Below are 14,735 nucleotides of genomic sequence, written 5' to 3'. Positions count from 1 at the left end.
AACTGCAAATGTCCTATATTTGATGACGTGCAGTATTTGTAAGAAACAATATGTTGGCGAAACAAAACTGGCATTGACCAAGCGCATTAATCTACATAGGTCCGACTGGAAAACTCGCCAATTCAATAGGTATCCCGTTGCCGCACACTTCAGCGAATCTGGCCACTCGTTTGACAATATCATTTTGTTTTGTATAGAAGCAAAAACACAATCGTCCGACGAATATATATATATATATGGCGACTTAATACTCTTCAGTGCCATGGAATAAATAAAAACAACATATTAAAAATAAAACAACTTCACGCTAAATTCTAACTTCCATTTTAATCATTTAAACGTTATATCGATATAATAAACATTTTAAGCGCCATTTTATAACACAGAATTATAATAAGTGTATGTACATAATCATAAAACGAAAAATAACAAGGGCTGTTTGTAAAACATGCATGACCCCCATATGGGATCTCTGCTGTAGTGACAGCCATTGTGTGAATATGTTTTATGTCACTGTGACCTTGACCTTTGACCTAGCGACCTGAAAATCAATAGGGCTCATCTGCCAGTCATGATCAATGTACCTATCAAGTTTCATGATCCTAGCCATAAGCGTTCTTGAGTTATCATCCGGAAACCATTTTACTATTTCGGGTCAACGTGACCTTGAGCTTTAACCTAGTGACCTGAAAATCAAAACGGGTCATCTGCGAGTCATGGTCAATCTACCTATCAAGTTTCATGATCCTAGGAATAAGCGTTCTTCAGTTATCATCTGGAAACCATTTTACTATTTCGGGTCACCGTGAACTTGACCTTTGACCTAGTGACCTCAATATCGATAGGGGTCATCTGCGAGTCATGATCAATGTACCTATGAAGTTTTATGATCGTAGCAATTAGCATTCTTGAGTAATCATCCGAAAACCATTTTACTATTTCTGGTCACCGTGACCTTGACCTTTGATATAGTGACCTGAAAATCAATAGGGGTCAACTGCGAGTCCTGATCAATCTACCTATCAAGTTCAATGATCCTAGGCATAAGCGTTCTTGAGTTATCATCCGGAAACCATTTTACTATTTCGGGTCACCGTTACCTTGACCTTTGACCTTGTGACTTAAAATCAATAGGGGTCATCTGCGAGTCATGATCAATGTACCTATGAAGTTTCATGATCCTAGGCATAAGCGTTCTTGAGTAATCATCCGGAAACCATTTTACTATTTCGGGTCACCGTGACCTTGACCTTTGACCTTGTGACCTTAAAATCAATAGGGGTCATCTGCGAGTCATGATCAATGTACTATGAAGTTTCATGATCCTAGGCATAAGCGTTCTTGAGTTATCATCCGGAAACCATTTTACTATTTCGGGTCACTGTGACCTTGACCTTTGTGCTAGTGACCTGAAAATCGATAGGGGTCATCTGCGAGTCATGATGAATCTACCTATCAAGTTGCATGATCCTAGGCCTAAGCGTTCTTGAGTTATCATCCGGAAACCATTTTACTATTTCGGATCACTGTGACCTTGCCCTTTGACCTAAAGACCTGAAAATCAATAGGGGTCATCTGCGAGTCATGATCAATCTACCTATCAAGTTTCATGATCCTAGACCTAAGCGTTCTTGAGTTATCATCCGGAAACCATTTTACTATTTCGGGTCACCGTGACCTTGACATTTGACCTAGTGACATCAAAATCAATAGGGGTCATCTGCGAGTCATGATCAATGAACCTATGAAGTTTCATGATCCTAGGCACAAGCGTTCTTGAGTTATCATCCCGAAACCACCTGGTGGATGGACCCACAGACCGACATGCAATATACCCCCTCTTCTTCGAAGGGGGGCATAAATATGACACAATACTGAATGCAAAACGTTCACTGCATATTATAATATTTTTTATTATAACATCGATATAAATTATATTACGGGCGTCAGTCTATAACACAATTTTAATATGCATAAATAAAAAATAAAAAATATAAAACGACATATAACTAAAAAAAACAAAGACTGAAAGCCAATAAGTTAACCTCTATTGTGCATTCGCACTGGGGACTCATATCTGTATACACCCCTGAAGAAGACGTGTAGTCGAAAGCGCTAGGGTATAAGATACACATTTTGAGCAATTTCTTTCTATATATATATATATATATAATTATATTGGCAGTCAACATAAAACAAAATGAGCTCACGGTCACGTTTTTACCCAGGTTCAATAGGGGAAAGCTATATATAATTGAAACGACAATCCTTGCGGATTTTATTTGTAAAGACAACAAATTGTCACTTAGCAATACTATTCCACGTGTATGGCTATGTACTTTATTGAGAATGCAACAACACACTTAGATTTGGAAATACATATCACCAAAATAAACATGTTTAATTATTTACATATAACATAAAACAAAAACAACAGCATTAGTGATATGCACTTTGTCTTACCAAATCAATCACAATAAAAGTACGCACGAATATAGACAATATTAAACTCTGTAAGCCAAACAATATAAACACGTTAAAATAAATGCAAAAGATGCACGGTTAAAGTTTAGATACTAGTTTATCTTTTAATATTAAAATCCTCTTAACAAATATATTTGAAGATATTTACACAATCAGACATAGGCATTAACACTCATGCAATAATTTAGAAAGACCCTGATCCATATGAGGTACACAAGCAATTGAAACGTGCCTACGGATACTTTCCATAGACATTTTTACCCTATATTTACTTATATACAATAATTATTTGGAGTAGACAAACATATTAACACATTATAATTAAAATTGCATTTCATACGATATTACGAATATAGCAAATCATTATATATTTATACCAAATACTTAAATTTGTATTTGGTAACATGTGTTGCTTAGCTACAAATACAAATAAATGCAAAATGTGTTTTTTTCTATGTATCAATTTGATCAACATGTCACACAATTTACAAACATCAAGCTATTTTCAGCTATTCAAAAACAGAACAAACGTGTTTTATGCATTCAATAAAAGTTAAATATAAACACTCCCAAATATGAGGAAATCTGGTCATAAAACATTTGCTGAACTTGTTGTGGAAGATTTACAGAAACTGGCCCCACTGAAAGCAAATGTGGGATTGTGGGATGGTCAATGCGAAAGGTCAAACACGCTATTACAAAACTAATAAAATGTCAAACGTTATCGTAAGCAATATGTCAATACTGTTCACGTTTAATATAAGCACATTCATAAGTGTCTATTTTTTGAAGAAATTGCAAAGCAGACATCTTAGTTTTTATTTTTAGCTCGGTATAAACGGAGAAAACCCGAGGTATTGTCGTAGCCAGTTCGTCGTGTCGTCCGCCGTCTGCGTCGTGCTAAAACCTTAACATTGGCTCTAAAATCAAAGTGCTTCCAACTACAACTTTCAAACTTCATATGTAGATGCACATTGATGAGTTCTACACACCACACCCATTTTGGGGTCACTAGGTCAATGGTCAAGTCACTGTGACTTCTCAAATAAATTCTGATAAGCTTTCATTTATTCTTTTTTTTTTATACCACATTTATATAGCGCCCTTTTCATACTCGAGATGTGCGTTCAAAGGCGCTTTACAGTTTTTCCCTGATCACTGGGTCATAAGTCGTCCGTTAACATCTTGGCGCAGTATGCAGTCACGGCACATTGGCTTATTTCCCTCACAGGTACCCATTTATACACCTAGGTGGAGAGGAGCAGTTGTGGGATAAATTTCTTGCTCAAGGAAATTCCAGCGGTCAGGGCGGGATTCGAACCCGGGACCTCTCGATCCCTAAGCCAGCATCTTACCATTAGACCACTGCTTGGTTGGTATTCAAAACTGCACCCGTAGCCAAGAATGGCACCCTTTATGCTGTAATCTTGTTTAAGCAAATTGTATTGCTCTGTTGTATTACCAATAGAGACAATTGCACTTCTTGACTATTGTTAGCATATGGCAACACTCCCTTAATTTTTCATTGACTGATTTCAAATTACAAGGTACTATTTTTTCTTCAGATAATGTAAAACAAAATTAAACATATTTTAAGTAGGTGTTCTTAATAAAAAGCATTTCATATAACAATGTGTTTCTATTGCCTTAAGTATATTTTTCTCTTCAGAAGTTGTTACTGTGCATTATTTTAACAATTTAATACATATTTTAGCATTGACACAAGAAATGTTTTTTATAACAATGGCTTGTACAAAGTAATGTTAACAGTGAGTTTATCTTATAACAAGATTTGCTTGTGAAGCACTATGTCCTCCCATATATTTGACCTTTGACCTTGAAATATGACCTTAAAAATGAGCGATTTTGGCCATATATATTAGACCTCTGACCTTGAAGGATGACCTTGACCTTGACCTTACACCACTCAAAATGTGCAGCTCCATGAGATACACGTGCATGCCAAACATCAAGTTGCTATCGTGAATGTTGAAATATTACAAAAGTGTACATTAAATGAGCGATTTTGACCCATATATTTGACCTTTGACCTTGAAGGATGAGGACCTTGAAGGATGACCTTGACCTTTCACCACTCAAAATGTGCAGCTACATGAGATACACCTGCATGCCAAATATCAAGGTGCTATCTTCAATATTGCAAAAGTATTCATAAAATAAGCGATTTGGGCCACATATATTTGACCTCTGACCTTAAAGGATGACCTTGACCTTTTACCACTCAAAATGTGCAGCTCCATGAGATACACATGCATGCCATATATCAAGTTGCTATCTTCAATATTGCACAAGTATTCATAAAATGAGCGATTTTGGCCACATATATTTGACCTCTGACCTTGAAGGATGACCTTGACCTTTCACCACTCAAAATGTGCAACTCTATGAGATACACATGCATGCCAAATATCAAGTTGCTATCTTCAATATAGCAAAAGTTATTGCAAAATGTTAAAGTTGGCGCAAACAGACCAACCAACAGACAGGGCAAAAACAATATGTTCCCCACTACTATAGTGGGGGACATAAAAATTCTTTTTCAGGGGGAATTCTTTCCCCCAAAAGGGGAAAAAAGTATACTTTTCAGGTGGGGGACTGCAGCCGAAATTGGCTGATAGATTGAGGGCCATGCTATTACACACACAATTTTTTAGCAGAGATACCACAATAATACAGATGCCAACTAATAATGTAACTGATTAACTGAAAAAACATCAGGATCATTTTGTAGCCAAACATTGACTGTTCCTATTACTTGGTTGGCAAATTCTAACTTACAGTAATAGACTTTGTATGTACTTTGCTGGGCATCATATACCGGTAGAAAAAAAGATGTGTTTGTGAAACACAATGTCCCCCTATATGACGTTTGACCTTGAAGGATGACCTTGACCTTGATCCTTCACCACTCAAAATGTGCAGCTACATGAGATACACATGCATTTCAAATATAAAATTGCTAGCTTCAATATTGCAGAAGTGACATTACATAAGCAATTTTGACCCATATATTTGACCTTGAAGGATGACCTTGACCTTGACCACTCAAAATGTGCAGCTCCATGAGATACACATGCATGCCAAATATCAAGTTGCTATCTTCAATATTGCAAAAGTAATCATGAAATGAGCGATTTTGGCCACATATATTTGACCTCTGACCTTGAAGGATGACCTTGACCTTTCACCACTCAAAATGTGCAGCTCCATGAGATACACATGCATGCCAAATATCAAGTTGCTATCTTGAATATTGAAATATTGCAAAAGTGTACATTAAATTAGCGATTTTGACCCATATATTTGACCTTTGACCTTGAAGGATGACCTTGACCTTTCACCACTCAAAATGTGCAGCTTCATGAGATACATATGCATGCCAAATATCAAGTTGCTATCTTCAATATTGCAAAAGTTATTGCAAATGTTAAAGTTGGTACAAACCAACAGACCAACCAACAGACCAACCAACAGGCCAACCAACCAACAGACAGGGCAAAAACAATATGTCCCCCACTAATATAGTGGGGGACATAAAAATGGCAACAATACATGAATACATTACATTTAAAATACAATTGTTTTACAGTTGATCTACTTATAAATGGCAAAATATACACTTGAAACAGTGATCAAGAAATCTTGATTAAGTTACTCATTGATTAAAGAGGATACAATCTGGTCGTCTTTATGTACATATACAAATATAAAGCATAATAAACTTTTACGTCTGAAAACAAATTTTAACACTTATGACCATGTTAGTATATGATATAACAACACAACTTATCAATCTTTTGCCATTTTCCATTAAACTCTAAAACAAATTAAATATTTATTTTGTAATTCACAGTTTCATTTAAAGCTTTTCAACAAGAGTCATACTATTATCATTTAACAAACAATATCCACTGAAATCAACAAAGTACCAGTAGTAAATACAGAATCGATTATTTAAGGTAGATAATTTTGCCCAGAATTTATTTATTTTCCCATGAAATACATAGTATGCTACTAAAAAAGATTCATGATGGAATACCGACCCAAATGAGCCAATTGACTAGTATTGTTTTCAGAAGGTTGATAGACAAAAATCTGAAGCGTAAACATTTTACATCTTTTTGAACAAATATTTTTCATTAGCTTATCTGTATTAACGGGTTAAAAACAGACAACTGAAACATGTCTTATAACATGAAAACACTCCAATGTTTTTTTCAATTTTGTTCAAATTACCAGCATCATTTAAACAGCTTTGGCAATCTTAACAAATCTTTGATAACAATGTATTTCCCATTTATTTATCATCATCAGGATCAACATCTGTAGTGAAAGTTTCATAATACAGGCAAAGACATTGAACAGACATGCAATATGTGTGCTTTTAAAAATACTTTAAATGCTTTGCTAAACCAGGGACCTATACAAACAACTTGGTTGGTCACATAAAAAATAAAACGTAAACTAATGTTTTTGACTTTTTCTTTGAATACAACTTGGCTGGTCACATACACAATAGAGCATAAAGTATTGTTTGTCTTTGAATACAACTTGGCTGGCAACATACAACATGTAGTTGTTGACATGTGGCTTTCCACTTGAATTGTTGTGATAAATCAGTTTTTATCACTGAGCTTCTTAGGTTTGACTGGGGTCAATATGGTAACAACTGCTGCAACAGTCTGTGTTTCTGATTGGATGGTTTGATTTCGTCAAAAGGCATCTGAAAAAAAGACTTGTTACTGTAAATGTCAGTTTTTCATTTTATTTTTGATACCGATGGAAAAAAAAACAAGCAGAGCACTTGGTATTTCAAAATGATACAACTAATCTGCTTTGAATCCATCGAAACAAGGGCTGTTTGTAAAACATGCATGCCCCCCTATATGGGCTATAAGTTGTAGTAGCAGCCATTGTGTGAATACGTTTTTTGTCACTGTGAACGGTGGTGGTGGTAGTGGTGGTGGTGTAGTAGTAGTAGTAGTAGTAGTAGTAGTAGTAGTAGTAGTAGTAGTAGTAGTAGTAGTAGTAGTAGTAGAAGTACCGATAGTAGTAGTAGTAGTAGTAGTAGTAGTAGTAGTAATAGTTAGTAGTAGTAGTTAGTAGTAGTAGTAGTAGTAGTAGTAGTAGTAGTAGTAGTAGTAGTAGTAGTAGTAGTAGTAGTAGTAGTAGTAGTAGCAGTAGCATAGCAGCAGCATTACAATACCAATACTTAAGAATGATCAAATGGGAAAAGGTAACCTAGCACTTGCAGTAAATATGGGGCTCATTTACAGGTCAGATTTGGAATCTCTGCTGTAAAATGAGATTTTAAATGAAGTAAAGGGAGGCAATGCTGTAATAAAAAGAACATGCATAAACGGTAGTTGTTTCCCTTGTTTGAACCATGCTAAATCCTTAAAATGCCTATTTCCAGTAACTGTGACCTTCACCTGTGACCTTGAGCTTTAACCTAGTGACCTCAAAATCAATAGGGGTCATCTGCGAGTCATGATCAATGTACCTATGAAGTTTCATGATCCTAGCCCCAAGCGTTTTTGAGTTATCATCCCGAAACCACCTGGTGGACAGACGGACGGACGGACCGACCTACCGACCGACAGACCGACCGACATGAGCAAAGCAATATACCCCCTCTTCTTCAAAGGGGGCGTAGTAGTAGTAGTAGTAGTAGTAGTAGTAGTAGTAGTAGTAGTAGTAGTTAGTAGTAGTAGTTATTAGTAGTAGTAGTAGTAGTAGTAGTAGTAGTAGTAGTAGTAGTAGTAGTAGTAGTAGCAGTAGCAGTAGCAGTAGCATAGCAGCAGCAATACAATATCAATACTTAAGAATGATCAAATGGGAAAAGGTAACCTAGCACTGGCAGTAAATATGGGGCTCATTTACAGGTCAGATTTGGAATCTCTGCTGTAAAATGAGATTTTAAATGAAGTAAAGGGAGGCAAATGCTGTAATAAAAAGAACATGCATAAACGGTAGTTGTTTTCCTTGTTTGAACCATGCTAAATCCTTAAAATGCCTATTTCCAGTTACTGTGACCTTCACCTGTGACCTTGACCTAGTGACCTCAAAATCAATAGGGGTCATCTGCGAGTCATGATCAATGTACCTATGAAGTTTCATGATCCTAGCCCCAAGCGTTCTTGAGTTATCATCCGGAAACCACCTGGTGGACTGACTGACCGACCGACCTACCTACCGACCGACCGACATGAGCAAAGCAATATACCCCCTCTTCTTCGAAGGGGGGCATTAAAATGATGGTCCTTAGACTATTCATATAATAGTTAAAAATAAATGATTTGATTGACGTGTATTCTTTTTATTACCAAACCAATTTGATTGAGATTGGATAAATATACATTTTGCCTTCAGAATCAAATGTTGTTTTTTTGAAGTAATGAAAGGGTTTGCCACCATTCACCCACATTTTGCTTTTGTCTCAAAATATCACATATGTAAAAAAACGAATGCAAAATACACAAGTAGGCAAGTTCACAGTATGGTTTGGAAAATATGTTTAGTTTAATCACACTAGAAACAATACTTTTTGAGTTAAGACTGTGCATAAAAATCCAACAGCAGGATGTACGTATGGACGGACAAAGGTAAATCTACATTACCCACACATCTCTGAACTTGGGAGCGTAAAAAAACATGCACATGACTTGAACACTCACCTGAGGTTCGCTCTGCCTTTCATTCACAGACTGAGGTTCCTTCTCCATGGAGATTCCAGAATATCAAGATGATGACTGCTTCTGGTGCAAATGCTTCAAGAACAAACTGAACGCCTTGCTATCCGGGTTTCTGCAATTTAGTATGTCATGTATAAATTAAGACAACACTTTTTAAGACTTTATAAGCATTTCATTAAAATTGTCAAGTATCAGAATGCGGGTTCAACCCTGGCAACACACTTGATACTCTCTCATAAAGCCATTCATTAACTTAAAAACAAACAAACTAGAGCTTGGTCACAGACGTGACAAATTCCCCAACATGAAGAGGGGATGAAAGATACTTGAAATAGGGAAAACCATGCTGAATGTGTAAAACGCACCCGTGACTCCTTGACCCGGAATGGCCCATGTTCGAACATGGCCTAAAGGTCATCTACATTAAGTTTCCCACCAAGTTTGTTGAAGAGGGGATGATAAGTACTTGAAAAAGAGAACAGACACCATACTGAATGTGTAAAACGCATTAAGTGACCCCGTGACCTAGTTTGTTTTCCCCGGAATTTCCAATATTTAATCATGGCCTAGAGATCATCTATATTAAACTTCTGACCAAGTTTGATGAAGATCGGAAGTAAACTTCGTCAATAAGAGACCGAGAGCGGACACCATGCTCAATGCATTAAATGCACTAAGTGACCCCATGACCTAGGTTTTGGCCTGGCATGGCCCATGTTCAAACTTGGCCTAGAGATCATCTAAATAAAACTTCAAACTAAGTTTGGTGAAGATTGGATGAAAATTACTTGAATCAAAGAGCTGACATCATGCTGAATGTTTAAAACGCACTGACACCGTGACCTATGATTTGACCCGGCATGACCCATATTTAAACACTTAATACGGACCGACCGACCGACAGACAGACAGACAGACAGACCGACAGACATGTTCACCCCTAAACTAAAAGCTACGAACATCACTGATCCCTCTTCGTAATTCAATGTTAGTTTTAAAACCATATTTACAGTTAATATGGAACCTGATTTTGTCAAGATTTAAAGAGTCAAATATGTTGGTACCTGCTGATAAATTGTTTCATGTTATTGTTGTTGTGGTTTTGAGTTTTAATGTAAGTATAGATGTTAAATTTAAAATGCAAATTCGAGGGTTTAGCTTGAAACTTTTGCATTTTCTACACATTTCTATATTAGATACAGTAGTTTGTGGCTGAACCCACTTAGATTAGATAAACTGGTCAATTAATTGAAGAGCAGAAACCCCAGTTTGTATTGAATTTTACCTATTGGGTATTTGTGAAAGCAAAAGGTTCAAGCTATTACGACTGGGTCTCCTGAATGCTTTGTCACAGTGAACTCATTTGCAACAGCAGGGTTACTTACCTATTGAGATGCAGAGTTTGATAATGTGGACATCGCTACTGGGCTTGAACTTGTGAGTATAAGACCTTTTGGAACAGATAGAAAGACCTTAGGGCATCCCAGGAATGTGTCCCTGTAAACCAAATAATTTAATTGCATTCTGAAATGGCATCAATTATATAAGCAGTCAATCAATGTTGCTTGAGTAAAAAAATATTTAAGAAATAAATTATGTTTGAAGGATCTTGATACAAATGGGATAAAAACTAAACACTTGATACAAACATAGCCTTCTATGACTTGTACAGTTGATACAAACATTTTGTGTCGCTCTGGAACCAATATTTATTAAGTTACGTGCAACACTAAAAAGGTGGGACGGACATAAGGAAGGATGAAAGGAAGGACGGGGAGAATTACAGACAAGGACACATGTGTATGCCCCCCACTGAGCCCTTTCAAGGCAATACCAATGGCGGCTATTATAAATATTTAACGCTTACATAAATGATTTGTTTAAGTTAGCAGCCAGGATAGAGTTATATCAATATTAAACACACCCAAACTGTTTATATTGAAATTTTGAGTGAAACACTGCACATTATAAATAATTAATTACATTACCAACCTACCTAATTGACGAGGATATCTTGGCCCCTGGCCAAGAAAGTATGAAGCCCCAGGTTCAGTGTGGCTCCACCCTGCGGGTAGGACTAGTTGAGCATTGGCCCAAAGGTCCTGGGCCAGGAAGTGTCACTGGGCCCTGGGCCCAGCTAACCAGACAGCCTGTTGTTCAGCTAGGTACCGATCTATGATTGCATGGGTTCCTGTAGGAATAGGCTCTAAAAACAAAATCCAGAAATTTAAATAAATATTGAAAATAAATGAAGAAAATAATTTTGAAATGAGCTGAAGGCTTTTACATAATTATTTTTCTAAAATTAAATATAATTTAACAACTCTATTAAAGCAGATTTTTCTGCAACGATAAACTTTTGGTTCAGGGGCTGAATTTCGGTTGAAAATATACAAAACTTAATGCCCTGACCTTCTATGATTAAAATTGATATCAGATCAAGTGCTATTTGCATTTTATTTACTAAGTGTGATCAATTTAAAAGCACATAATTCCCATTTGATGCTAGGAACTTTTCAGGCACATAAAATACTGATGTTAAGTGTAGTATACGAGCCTCATTCTGGGAAAATAGGGCTTAATGTATGTGCAGTCTGCACAGGCTAATCTGGGGTGACACTTTTATAGGGCTTAATGTATGTGCAGTCTGCACAGGCTAATATGGGATGACACTTTAATAGGGCTTGATGTACGTGCAGTCTGCACAGGCTAATATGGGATGACACTTTAATAGGACTTAATGTATGTGCAGTCTGCACAGGCTAATCTGGGATGACACTTTTATAGGACTTAATGCATGTGCAGTCTGCACAGGCTAATCTGGGATGACACTTTAATAGGGCTTAGTGTATGTGCAGTCTGCACAGGCTAATCTGAGATGACACTTTAATAGGACTTAATGTATGTGCAGTCTGCACAGGCTAATATGGGATGACACTTTAATATGACTTAATGTATGTGCAGTCTGCACAGGCTAATCTGGAATGACACTTTAAAAGGACTTAATGTATGTGCAGTCTGCACAAGCTAATCTGGGATGACACTTAAATAGGACTTAATGTATGTGCAGTCTGCACAGTATAATATGGGATGACACTTTAAGCATATACATGAAACCCCATATCCCAGATGAAGGCTCTTATACTAATTGTTGTTCTTGTTGCTGCTTCTGCTGCGACCAGGCCAAAGACAGAGATGAAGCCCCGACGCCAAATTGCCATCCCAAAGCCGGAAATTCCTGACAACAACTGTTGATGAATTGCGTCAATCGCAGACAGCTAATCTGGAGTAAGGCTCATATTATTGGAAAGCAACATATCCAGGTCAGTCACATTAACAGACGAGTCACGCAGAGCCTGCTCTCTGTTGGATCAGATCGTTTCAGTTCGAGCGACTCGTTCGGAACAATGTGTCGATGCCAAGTTACGCTGTTGGAAGCGTTGATGTAGCCAACTTGGGAGATGTTTATAAGAGGCTTTCTACATGTAGGCTGATGCAAGACAAAGTGAATTTCTTTACTAAGTTGTTGTACTTGTGCCCAAACTAGGTCAGAATTGTCTTGGACTTTCACTTAAACGACGTTTGTTTTGTTGTCTAATAATGTTTGCTAAAAAGGAAATGACAAGCAAACTAACCCTAATTTTTTAGTGACAAATGAATATGCACTGTAACAAATTACTTTAAACATCTGTTTTTTTAATGCCAAACATTTCATCTATTATTGATATTAAGGATATCGTAATTAGAACTCAGAATAGCAATGTATCAATATGTTACGAGCACAAACTTTTAATTGAAAATTTGGTGTTTTAAACCGCAAAACATTCATGGTAAAGTACACTGTGTTGCAAGGTGTGATATTGCAAAGGGCTGAGTTTGAGTTTTGATAAACTTCAGGTTGAGAGTTGAAAGGATTACTGGACCACACAACACAACTGCTGTCATTTTTCAAAGTCTTCTTTTGCATCGCTTCAATGCGAGGACCTTTGGGCTCTGAGTGGGAAGTGCTCATAACAAAACCAGACGTGTTCACTCTTAGCAACTTGTTAACAATAATAGGCAAAATTCCATCTGATGCACCCCCCATGGATGTAGCGTGCTCTGGGTGTTCACAACCAAGTCATTACTGCCTTTCTTTGTCAGCATGGATGTATCGTGCTCTGGGTATTCACAACCAAGTCATTACTGCCTTTCTCTGTCAGCATGGATGTATCGTGCTCGATGTGTTCACAGCCAAGTCATTACTGCCATTCTGAGTCAGCATGGATGTATCGTGCTCTGGGTATTCACAACCAAGTCATTACTGCCTTTCTTTGTCAGTAACATTGCCAAAAGTCTATTATGATATTTTAGCGGCCACTGCAAGGACAATCTTGGGCAGTCTGTAACCCTACTGTCGTCCAAACTATCAGCAGCAGAAGTATCCCCCTAGGAGAGCTTACGATTGTATTGTTCCTTGATTTTCTCCTGTTCAATTTCTGTTTGTCCCATAAAGATTGGAACAAGTTATTGAACTTTTTATTCTTCATGATATTCGTTGTGATGTCCAACAGCAACAACTGACTGTTAGCGTTACCATAACTACTGCTATAACTTTTCGTGTCTGTAAAACTCGTCCCTCTCAGGCCCACGCGGAACTCTAGCTTAACAAAACTACCCAGGCTTATGTGTTGACAACTTGACGTGGGCATTGCGTTTGTTCAGAACAGAATCATGCTCAGAATTTACTGCAGAACAAAGTTGTTCAATGATGCTGACTTTTTGAGTCAGGAGGTCAAGGGGGAGGAGTTAGAAGTCTGGGGAGGGGAAGGGTCGTTCTGGACTGGGGCTCCTGCAGGCGGGACTTGTGCGGTTGCTGGGCCAACTCGATATCAATGCTGGTGCTCTGCTGAAAACAACAACAACACAGTGGGTGATAGGAACTTGTAACAAATTATATTATAATCTATAACAAACTATGCCTCTTGACAGGTTTTGAAGGTTTTCAACAACATGAATTTCTAATCTTGCATTTTATTGGTTCCTTGTTCTTAATAGCATGAAAATAAATACAATTAAGTCATTTTGTATTAAAACAAGAAAAGTGTTGGCTAATGCTATACTTATCTGTACATTTATATCTATTGTCTTTACTCCATTTTCAGAGATGTATTTTCATAAGCCAATATGCGGATCACTAATGTTAGAAAATGTCGACCCAGATTAGCATGTGAAATTCACATAAGCTAATAAGGGAGGGTACTGACTAGACTGGATTTTCATAAAGAGGATTATTTGTTCAATGAAAAATACCTTTAAGAGGAAAGTGTTGTCCATGATTAGCCTGTGTGGACTGCACAGGCTAATCTGTGACAACAATTTAAGCACATGCATTAGGCCCCATTTTTCCACATCACAGCTTTTTCATCTATTAGCCAATTTTTTGCTGCATAACAAAGAGAAGGAAAACCATCTGGTTAAACATTTAATATTTTTTTATTGTTCTTATTCTATTAATCAGGTCTACGCTGCTGACCAAGGACTTTTTTCCAGACG

General features: G+C 37.1%; 2 long non-coding RNA genes across 2 annotated transcripts in view; both read right to left on the bottom strand.

Moving 5' to 3' along the window:
- Positions 1-308: 308 nt before the first annotated feature.
- Positions 309-6,330, bottom strand: LOC127881651 (uncharacterized). The gene is made up of 2 exons (XR_008050180.1): positions 956-6,330; positions 309-665 (listed from the first exon to the last, which is right to left on the bottom strand). It is a non-coding gene; the product is annotated as an uncharacterized LOC127881651 (long non-coding RNA).
- Positions 6,331-6,375: 45 nt separating this feature from the next.
- The window catches only part of LOC127881682 (uncharacterized), a 30,871-nt gene continuing 22,511 nt past the window's right edge, over positions 6,376-14,735 (bottom strand). Inside the window, exons 7-10 of the long non-coding RNA XR_008050192.1 lie at positions 11,197-14,088; positions 10,586-10,697; positions 9,183-9,312; positions 6,376-7,228 (exon numbers count right to left, since the gene is read on the bottom strand). This is a non-coding gene — a long non-coding RNA (uncharacterized LOC127881682). The remainder of the gene's footprint in view (positions 7,229-9,182; positions 9,313-10,585; positions 10,698-11,196; positions 14,089-14,735) is intronic.

Source organism: Dreissena polymorpha, chromosome 1 (assembly GCF_020536995.1).
Source record: "Dreissena polymorpha isolate Duluth1 chromosome 1, UMN_Dpol_1.0, whole genome shotgun sequence".
NCBI lineage: Eukaryota > Metazoa > Mollusca > Bivalvia > Myida > Dreissenidae > Dreissena > Dreissena polymorpha.
This window is presented reverse-complemented; position numbering and strand designations above follow the sequence as displayed.